Source organism: Arachis hypogaea, chromosome 6 (assembly GCF_003086295.3).
Source record: "Arachis hypogaea cultivar Tifrunner chromosome 6, arahy.Tifrunner.gnm2.J5K5, whole genome shotgun sequence".
NCBI lineage: Eukaryota > Viridiplantae > Streptophyta > Magnoliopsida > Fabales > Fabaceae > Arachis > Arachis hypogaea.
In genome coordinates this window covers 110,907,346-110,915,671 of record NC_092041.1, presented here as the reverse complement: position 1 = coordinate 110,915,671, position 8,326 = coordinate 110,907,346, and the positions used below count along the sequence as shown (strand labels likewise).

Below are 8,326 nucleotides of genomic sequence, written 5' to 3'. Positions count from 1 at the left end.
ATGATTAAAATAGTTAGTAAGAAAAATTAATCAGGAAAAATAGATAACTCTGAAACCTTAACTGCCTTCTCCATATTTTATTCCCAACTTATTTATTTTACTATTTTATTTTCTGCACGATTGCATCTCAACACTATTTTCTGCCTGTCTAACTAATCCTATCAAACGCTATTGTTGCTTAATCCATCAATTCTCGTGGGATCGACCCTTACTCACGTAAGGTATTACTTGGTACGACCCGGTGCACTTGCCGGTTAGTAAGTGTGGTTATAAAAATACGGCACCAAATTTTTGGCGCCGTTGCCGGAGATTGATAGTGATTAACAAGTATTCGTTGTTTGATTGCTTAGATTAGATCATTTATTTATTTATTTTTTATTAATTTTTATTTTGCATTTTTTTTACGTTACTTTTTTTTTTCCTTTGCGTTAATTTTTTTTTCTTTTCCCTTTACGTTACTTTTTTTTTCTTTTTCGTTTATCCCCTCCCCTTTGTACCGTAACCCTTTTTTATTTTACTTTTATTATTTGAAAAAAAATAAAAAATAAAAAAAATAAAAAAAATATATTTAAATAAATAAATAGCACTAAAATTTATTTTTTTTCTGAATTTAAGTTTGGTGTTACCCAGTAAATTTTATTTTAATTTTTCTGTTCATTTTTTCTTTTAAATTTTCGAAATTATTTATTTATTTATTTAGTATTTTTATTTTATTATTTTACACAGGTTACCTCACAGGGACTTCTCTGCACTCTGACGTAGAGAGTCCCATTTTTTCTTGTTTTCTGCTTGTGTATGCCCAGGAATAGAGACAAAGAACATCTCTTAGACTTTGATCCTAAACCTGAAAGAACTTTCAGGCGACGTTTACAACAAGCAAGACTTTGCAAGATTGCAGAATCCACTATGGTAAATAATAATGCTAATGCCAATGTGGTAAATCCGAATGGGGATGATCAGCAAAGAAGAGTGCTTGGCTCTTATTCTGCCCTTACTGCGGATCTTTATGGAAAAAGTATTGTGGTGACTCCTATAACTGCAAACAACTTTGAGTTGAAGCCACAATTGGTCACCCTGGTGCAACAAAACTGCCAGTATCATAGACTTCCTCATGAAGATCCAAATCAATTTATTTCTGATTTTCTGCAAATATGTGATACTGTGAAGACAAATGGAGTAAACCCAGAGGTGTACAAACTCATGCTTTTCCCATTTGCTCTGAGGGATAAAGCAAAGCTATGGCTAGATTCCCAACCAAAAGAGAGTTTGAATACTTGGGAAAAGGTTGTTACAGAGTTTCTCACTAAATTTTTCCCACCAAAGAAGCTGACTAAGCTTAGGTTGGAGGTTCAGACCTTCAAGCAGAAGGACGGTGAAACTCTTTATGAAGCTTGGGAGAGATACAAGCTACTAACTAGGCAATGCCCTCCTGACATGTTCTCCAAGTGGACCCAACTGGATATCTTTTATGAAGGCTTAGGAGAGATGTCAAAGATGAGCTTAGATACCTCTGCAGGCAGTTCATTGCACAAGAAGAAGACACCAGAGGAGACTATTGAGCTGATTGAATTAGTTGCAAGCAACCAATATCTCTACTCATCTAACAGGAATCCTGTGAACTCTGAAACCTCTCAAAAGAGAGGTGTGTTGGAAGTAGAAGCTGTTAATGCTCTTCTTACTCAGAACAAGCTGATGTCTCAGCAAATAAATCTACTTACTCAACAGATGGGTGGCATGCAAGTCTCAGCTATCAACACCCAAAATCCACCACAGGAAGTCTCCTATGACATGGCAGGTAACTTTATGCAAAATGATAATTATGATTATGCTCAACCTTCTTCTGAACAGGTGAATTACATGGGGAGTGGTCCTAGAAATCCCAACAATGATCCATATTCTAAGACATACAACCAGGGATGGAGGAATCACCCAAATTTTGGATGGAGGGACCAACCTCAGAGACCTCAGAACGTCAACAATAGTTCTCAGGGCGGTTTCCAGCAGAACAATGATTTGGAAGCAATATTGACAGGTTTTAGACAGGAAACCAGAGCATCCATCAAGAACCTGGAAATTCAAATGGGTCAATTAGCCACAAAGGTCAATGAAATTGATCAAAGGACCACTAATAGCCTTCCTGATAACACAATTCCAAATCCAAAAGAGGAATGCAAGGCTATCACCATAATAAGTGAACAAGTGGCAAGTGCGGAAGCACAATTTATGCAGGAAACCAAGGCCTCCATTAGAAACATAGAGGTGCTAGTGGGCTAACTGAGCAAGCAAATACTTGAGAGGTCTGCAAGTACAGTTCAAGGTGATACAGTGGTGAACCCAGGAGAAGATTGCAAGGGTATTCAATTAAGAAGTGGTAAAGTAGCTGGCTCTGAGACCAAGGCCAATGAAGAGCTAGTTGAAAAGGAAGCTCCAGAGGAGAAGAAGGAAGAAGTAGAACACGCCCCTCCAAAGCGTGTGGACAACCCATTCCCAGACTCTCTTGACACTTATCCTACTTTGCCAAAGGCTCCTGAATACAAGCCTAAAATGCCATATCCTCAGAGACTTCAAAAGGAGACCAAGGACAAACAGTTCTCAAAGTTCTTGGAAATCTTCAGAAAGTTACAAATCAATATTCCTTTTGCTGAGGTTTTAGAGCAAATGCCTATCTATGTCAAGTTCATGAAGGAGTTGTTGTCAAAGAAAAAGTGTTTAAAGGGAGATGAAACAGTAGTCCTGACTAAGGAATGTAGTGCTGTAATTCAGAATAACTTGCCAAGAAAGATGCCAGATCCAGCGAGCTTTCAAATTCCATGCACTATTGGGAGCACAACCTTTGAGAAAGCTTTATGTGATCTGGGAGCAAGCATCAATTTAATGCCCTTGTCTGTGATGAAGAAGCTGCAGATCCAAGAGGCACAACCCACAAAGATAGCATTACAGATGGCGGACAAATCTATGAAGTCGGCATACGGATTAGTGGAGAATATCTTGGTCAAAGTGGGTAAGTTCTTCCTCCCAGCAGATTTTGTGATTCTTGATACAGGGGAGGATGAGAATGCCTCTATAATTCTAGGAAGACCATTCCTAGCCACTGGAAGAGCTCTGATTGATGTAGAAGTGGGTGAATTAGTGCTTAGAGTGCATAATGAGCAATTGGTCTTTCATGTCTTCAAAGATGTACATTCAACAGGTGAAGAAGAGAGGTGCATGCAGGCTGAGCTTATTGATCCAAACCTTCAAGAACCCCCTGATGATGCACAGCAGAATTTGCAACTCAAACATCCTATGGTGACAACCGATAAAATTTCGCCTGACATCAAACCTAAGTTTGGTGTTGAAACTGCATCATCCACCAAGGAGGAGGTCCCCAAAAAGAAAAAAATACCCAGAGGATGGAGAAACAAAAAGATCCCCACTGAAGGTTTCTCCCCAGGAATGAAGGTGGTGTTGACCAGCAATCCAGCATGGGTTTATACAGTAATCAAAATCCTCTCTCTGGAGCATATTGAGCTACGTTATGGAGACACAGGAAAGAAGTTCAAAGTAAGGGGTGAAGAGCTGAGCCCCTATAATCCTCCTCCTTAGAGGAGCTGACCGTCAAGCTAGTGACGATAAAGAAGCGCTTGTCGGGAGGCAACCCGATAAATTCGTATCCTTAGCTATTTTTCGTAGTAGTAGTTTTCTTAGTTATTTTTTTTTATTTTTTTGAGTTCTTACTAATTTTCTGATCATGCATCTATGTTCTTCCAGGAACTGAACACCTCAAGCTATAATTTAAAAAAAAAAAGCACCCGACGCGCCAGCGTTGCTGACGCGAACGCGTCATCCAGGAGTGCGAGAAAAAATAAAAAGTTACAGAGAGTTGCGCAGGAGTGACGCCAGAATGGAGCCTTTCGCACAAACGATCCCACGCGATCGCGACTCACGCGTTCGCGTCGTTTGTGATTTTCGTCATTCACGCGGTCGCGTCGATGACGCGATCGCGTGACCTGCAAATTCGACGTAAAAGAGCGTTTGGGCAGAGAGTTGTGCCAGCTTGGGGCAAGAAGTGTGCTAAAAGCACAAATTTGGTCACGCGGACGCGTGACTGACGCGTTCGCGTCAGTAGCATATATGGCCATCCACGCGAACGCGTGCCTGACGCTATCGCGTCATTATGAACAATGCGCGACGTACGCGATCGCGTGCTGCACGCGAACGCGTCGCTTGCGCCGCCCAGTTTTCTTTCTCTCTCTCCCAATCCTACTTCTCTCTTATTCTCTTATCCTTTTATTTTTTCTTTCATTTTAATATTTGTCTTTTCTATTTTCAGTTCTTCTTTGCTTGAGGACAAGCAAACCCTTAAGTTTGGTGTTGACGCTGCGCTTACAGGTTTTCTAGTACAAAAGGGAGGCGAATCATCTTCGCGAAGGAGCACAACCTGAAGAATAAAGCGACCGCTAGGATAATTAAGGTGGTTGAGTTCCTTTCATTTTTTATTCCTCCCCTCTTTTTCTATGTTATGTTCCGGTTTCCTGTTATTTTGCTTTAATTATTGCATGATCCTTTATTAGTTAGAATCCTAGGACTAGTTTAGTTTTCATTTAATTGCTTTAATGCTGAAAAAAAAAAAAGATGTTTCATGTACCACTCACTGAACTTGAATCTAAAAAAAAGAAAAAGAAGTGATGTGTTGCATGAGAAATTGAGTTAATTTTAAGAATAGTCTGACTTACTGAGATGTGGTGGTATTTTTTTTCTGTGATTCTGAACGCATGCTTGAACAGTGCATAATTTTGATAGTGAAGCTTATGAATGTTAAAATTGTTGGCTCCTAAAAGAATGATGAAAAAGAGAAATGTTATTAATAATCTGAAAAATCATAAAATTGATTCTTGAAGCAAGAAAAAACAGTGAAAAACACAAAGCTTGCGAAAAAAAATAAAAGAAAAAAAAATAAAAAAAAATAAAGAAAAAAAAAGCAAGCAGAAAAAGCCAATAACCCTTTAAACTAAAAGACAAAGGGTAAAAAGGATTCAAGGTTTTGAGCATTAATGGATAAGAGGGCCTAAAGGAATAAAATCCTGGCCTAAGCGGCTAAATCAAGCTGTCCCTAACCATGTGCTTGTGGCGTGAAGGTGTCAAGTGAAAAGCTTGAGACTGAGCGGTTAAAGTCGTGATCCAAAGCAAAAAGAGTGTGCTTAAGAACTCTGGGCACCTCTAACTAGGGACTCTAGCAAAGCTGAGTCACAATCTGAAAAGGTTCACCCAGTTACGTGTCTGTGGCATTTATGTATCCGGTGGTAATACTGGAAAACAAAATGCTTAGGGTCACATCCAAGACTCATAAAGTAGCTGTGTTCAAGAATCAACATACTGAACTAGGAGAATCAATAACACTATCTGAATTCTGAGTTCCTATGGATGCCAATCATTCTGAACTTCAAAGGATAAAGTGAGATGCCAAAACTGTTCAGGATTGCAGTTGTAAACCCCACTATAAGAAGAGACATGAGCTTAATCGAACTCTCATTCTCATGCAAATTCACACCCTAAGCTTATATTAGTTTTGGTTGCTTGAGGACAAGCAACAGTTTAAGTTTGGTGTTGTGATGCGTGAGCATCTTGTCTATCTTTTTCTAGTGAATTTGCATCTAAATTGTTGAATTTAATTAAGAATTAATTATATTTTAGCCACTATGGATGCTATTTTGAGTTTTGTGCAATTTTATTTAATTTAGGTAGCATTCGGATGGATTTGATGAAGTTTCTGCAGAGAAAGAGAAGAAGCCAAGGAGATGACCAGCGAATACCGACGCGGACGCATGGCTCACGCGACCGCGCGGAATGGAGAAAATCGCAATGACGTGATCGCGTGCCTGACGCGATCGCGTGGACTGGAATCTGCACAAATGACGCGAACGCGTGGACGACGCGGACGCGTCACATGCGCCACGTGCAGAAAATGCAGAAAAACGCTGGGGGCGATTTCGGGGCTGTTTTAACTCAATTTTCAGCCCCGAAAACACAGATTAGAAGCTGCAGAATGGACAGAACAAGTGGTCCCCACCCATCAACTGAAGATCTGTTAATTAATTCAAATTTAAATTCAAATCTTAAATTAGAAAAAGATATTATTTTAAGTTTAATTTTAATTATTAGATTTTAAATTTATTAGGACTAGTTATAAAAAGGGATCTGATGCCATCACAATGGAACTCGGTACATTTGGACCTGAATCCTTATTTTCTCTTTTTCATGAGCAACTAAACCTCCACTGTTAAGGTTAGGAGCTCTGTCTATTTCTATGGATTAATTTTATTGCTTCTACTATTTTAATTTATGTATAGATTTATAATTTAAGAATTGTTTTCGCTCTTTATTTTATGAATTTGGGTGGAACGGAAGTATGACCCTCTTTCTATTTGAGTTCTTGTAAAACTTGGAAAAGCTCTTTACCTGAACAACAGCTTGAAAACTATTTCTCCTAAATTTTAATTATCTAAATTTAATAGGATACGTGACATATAATCCTTTTACCTCTTGGATAATTTGAGTTTTTGTGGCAGATAAACTAGGAATTGATTATCACCCTCTAATTGGAATTAATTGACCAAGGAATTGGCAGTTAATGAATTTTAGAGGAGACTAGGAAGGTCTAAGGAATTAGGGTCTAGTCACATATAGTTTGCCATAAATTAAATCCTACATGATTAAAATAGTTAGTAAGAAAAATTAATCAGGAAAAATAGATAACTCTGAAACCTTAACTGCCTTCTCCATATTTTATTCCAAACTTATTTATTTTACTATTTTATTTTCTGCACGATTGCATCTCAACACTATTTTCTGTCTGTCTAACTAATCCTATCAAACGCTATTGTTGCTTAATCCATCAATCCTCGTGGGATCGACCCTTACTCACGTAAGGTATTACTTGGTACGACCCGGTGCACTTGCCGGTTAGTAAGTGTGGTTATAAAAATACCGCACCACCAGGGTTTGGGACATTGATAATGTTAGTTGATTCTTTCTCTTTTGACTCTAATGATATGCCATTTTGTGCGAAATTATTTCTATTGATTCTAAAGGGTTTTATTATTTTCTGTGCTGAAAAATGTTGCACACCAAAATATTGTTGAAAGTTGTTTCTGAAGATTAAAAAAGGGTTTGAAGTTTTTTTATCACAAAGATAAATTGCTAACTAAGTAATATAAGAAATAGACAAATAAAATATAGTTTTATTCAAAAACAAACTAAAAGTTGATCTGACCATTGGAATAAGTCAATTAACAGTAGGCCATCTTTTCTATAATTTGTTTAATATACGCCATTTTTTGCAGAATAGCTGCAGTTTTCTTTGACTTTTATGTCAAGCTTTTGCCAAAAATAAGCGGCATATCATGGAGGAAAGAGACTTTTACCAAAAATAAGCGGCATAACATAGAAGTGGTATTCTGCATTTCTTTTAGCATGCATCCAACTATGATTTAGCTTCTTTTTAATTACTAGCAACATATCATGCATATAATAACAAAAGAAGACCTTATGTAGTAGCATATATGCTGTCTGATTGTGCTGTTGGTGGTGGTATTGAATTTTAATTAAAAATGTAATAATTGAATAAAAGTTCTTAATTTGTTAGATGTTTATTATCAACTAAAGTGGATGTTCATTTTATTATTATGCAGATGGTTCATTTATTCGAAAAGTGGATGTTTATTTTACTTATAATATTGATCTTTTGCTTCATTTGCTGAATTCTGCATGTACATGCTCCACTAGTTTCTTTTGTTAAGTGGTTTGGAGTAATGGAGAAAAATTGGATTAGACTTAGTTTATGTTTTCTTGAATTGAAGTTGGGTTTGAGTTAGGCTATGTAAACATGGTGCACGGATGAAATTTTGGTTAATTTGTTAGATGTTTATTATCAACTAAAGCGGATGTTCATTTACTATGTATGCATATGTTCATTTTATTTTGTGTTGGAATTGAGTTTCACTCTATTTTATTGGTTATAGTGAAAGCAATTATTTAGTTAATCATTTAGTTATGCTTTTTTGAGGTTAAGACTTTTTTTTCATAAATTGTTGATTATCTTCTAAAGCTTTGGAGATAATGAGTTCTTGTTACACACTAGTAATTGATATGCCTGAACATTGAGCTGTGTTCCTACTTTTCAGTGCACATCGACTATCGCACGAGTTACAAAATTGAAGAGCAAGGAAGAGAAAGAAGGATCACAGGTACAATCTCTAGCAGCCAAAATGTTGGAGAAAGATTACAAGTAGAGAGCTCCTGACAAGCTTTCTTAACTTAGCCTTGAAGAGCTTAACACTATCATCAT

At 37.3% G+C, this 8,326-nt stretch overlaps 1 non-coding gene across 1 annotated transcript; it reads right to left on the bottom strand.

The window, feature by feature from the left end:
- Window positions 1-1,332: 1,332 nt before the first annotated feature.
- LOC112761319 (small nucleolar RNA R71) lies at window positions 1,333-1,436 on the bottom strand. The gene has a single exon (XR_003181720.1). It is a non-coding gene; the product is annotated as a small nucleolar RNA R71 (small nucleolar RNA).
- Window positions 1,437-8,326: the final 6,890 nt, after the last annotated feature.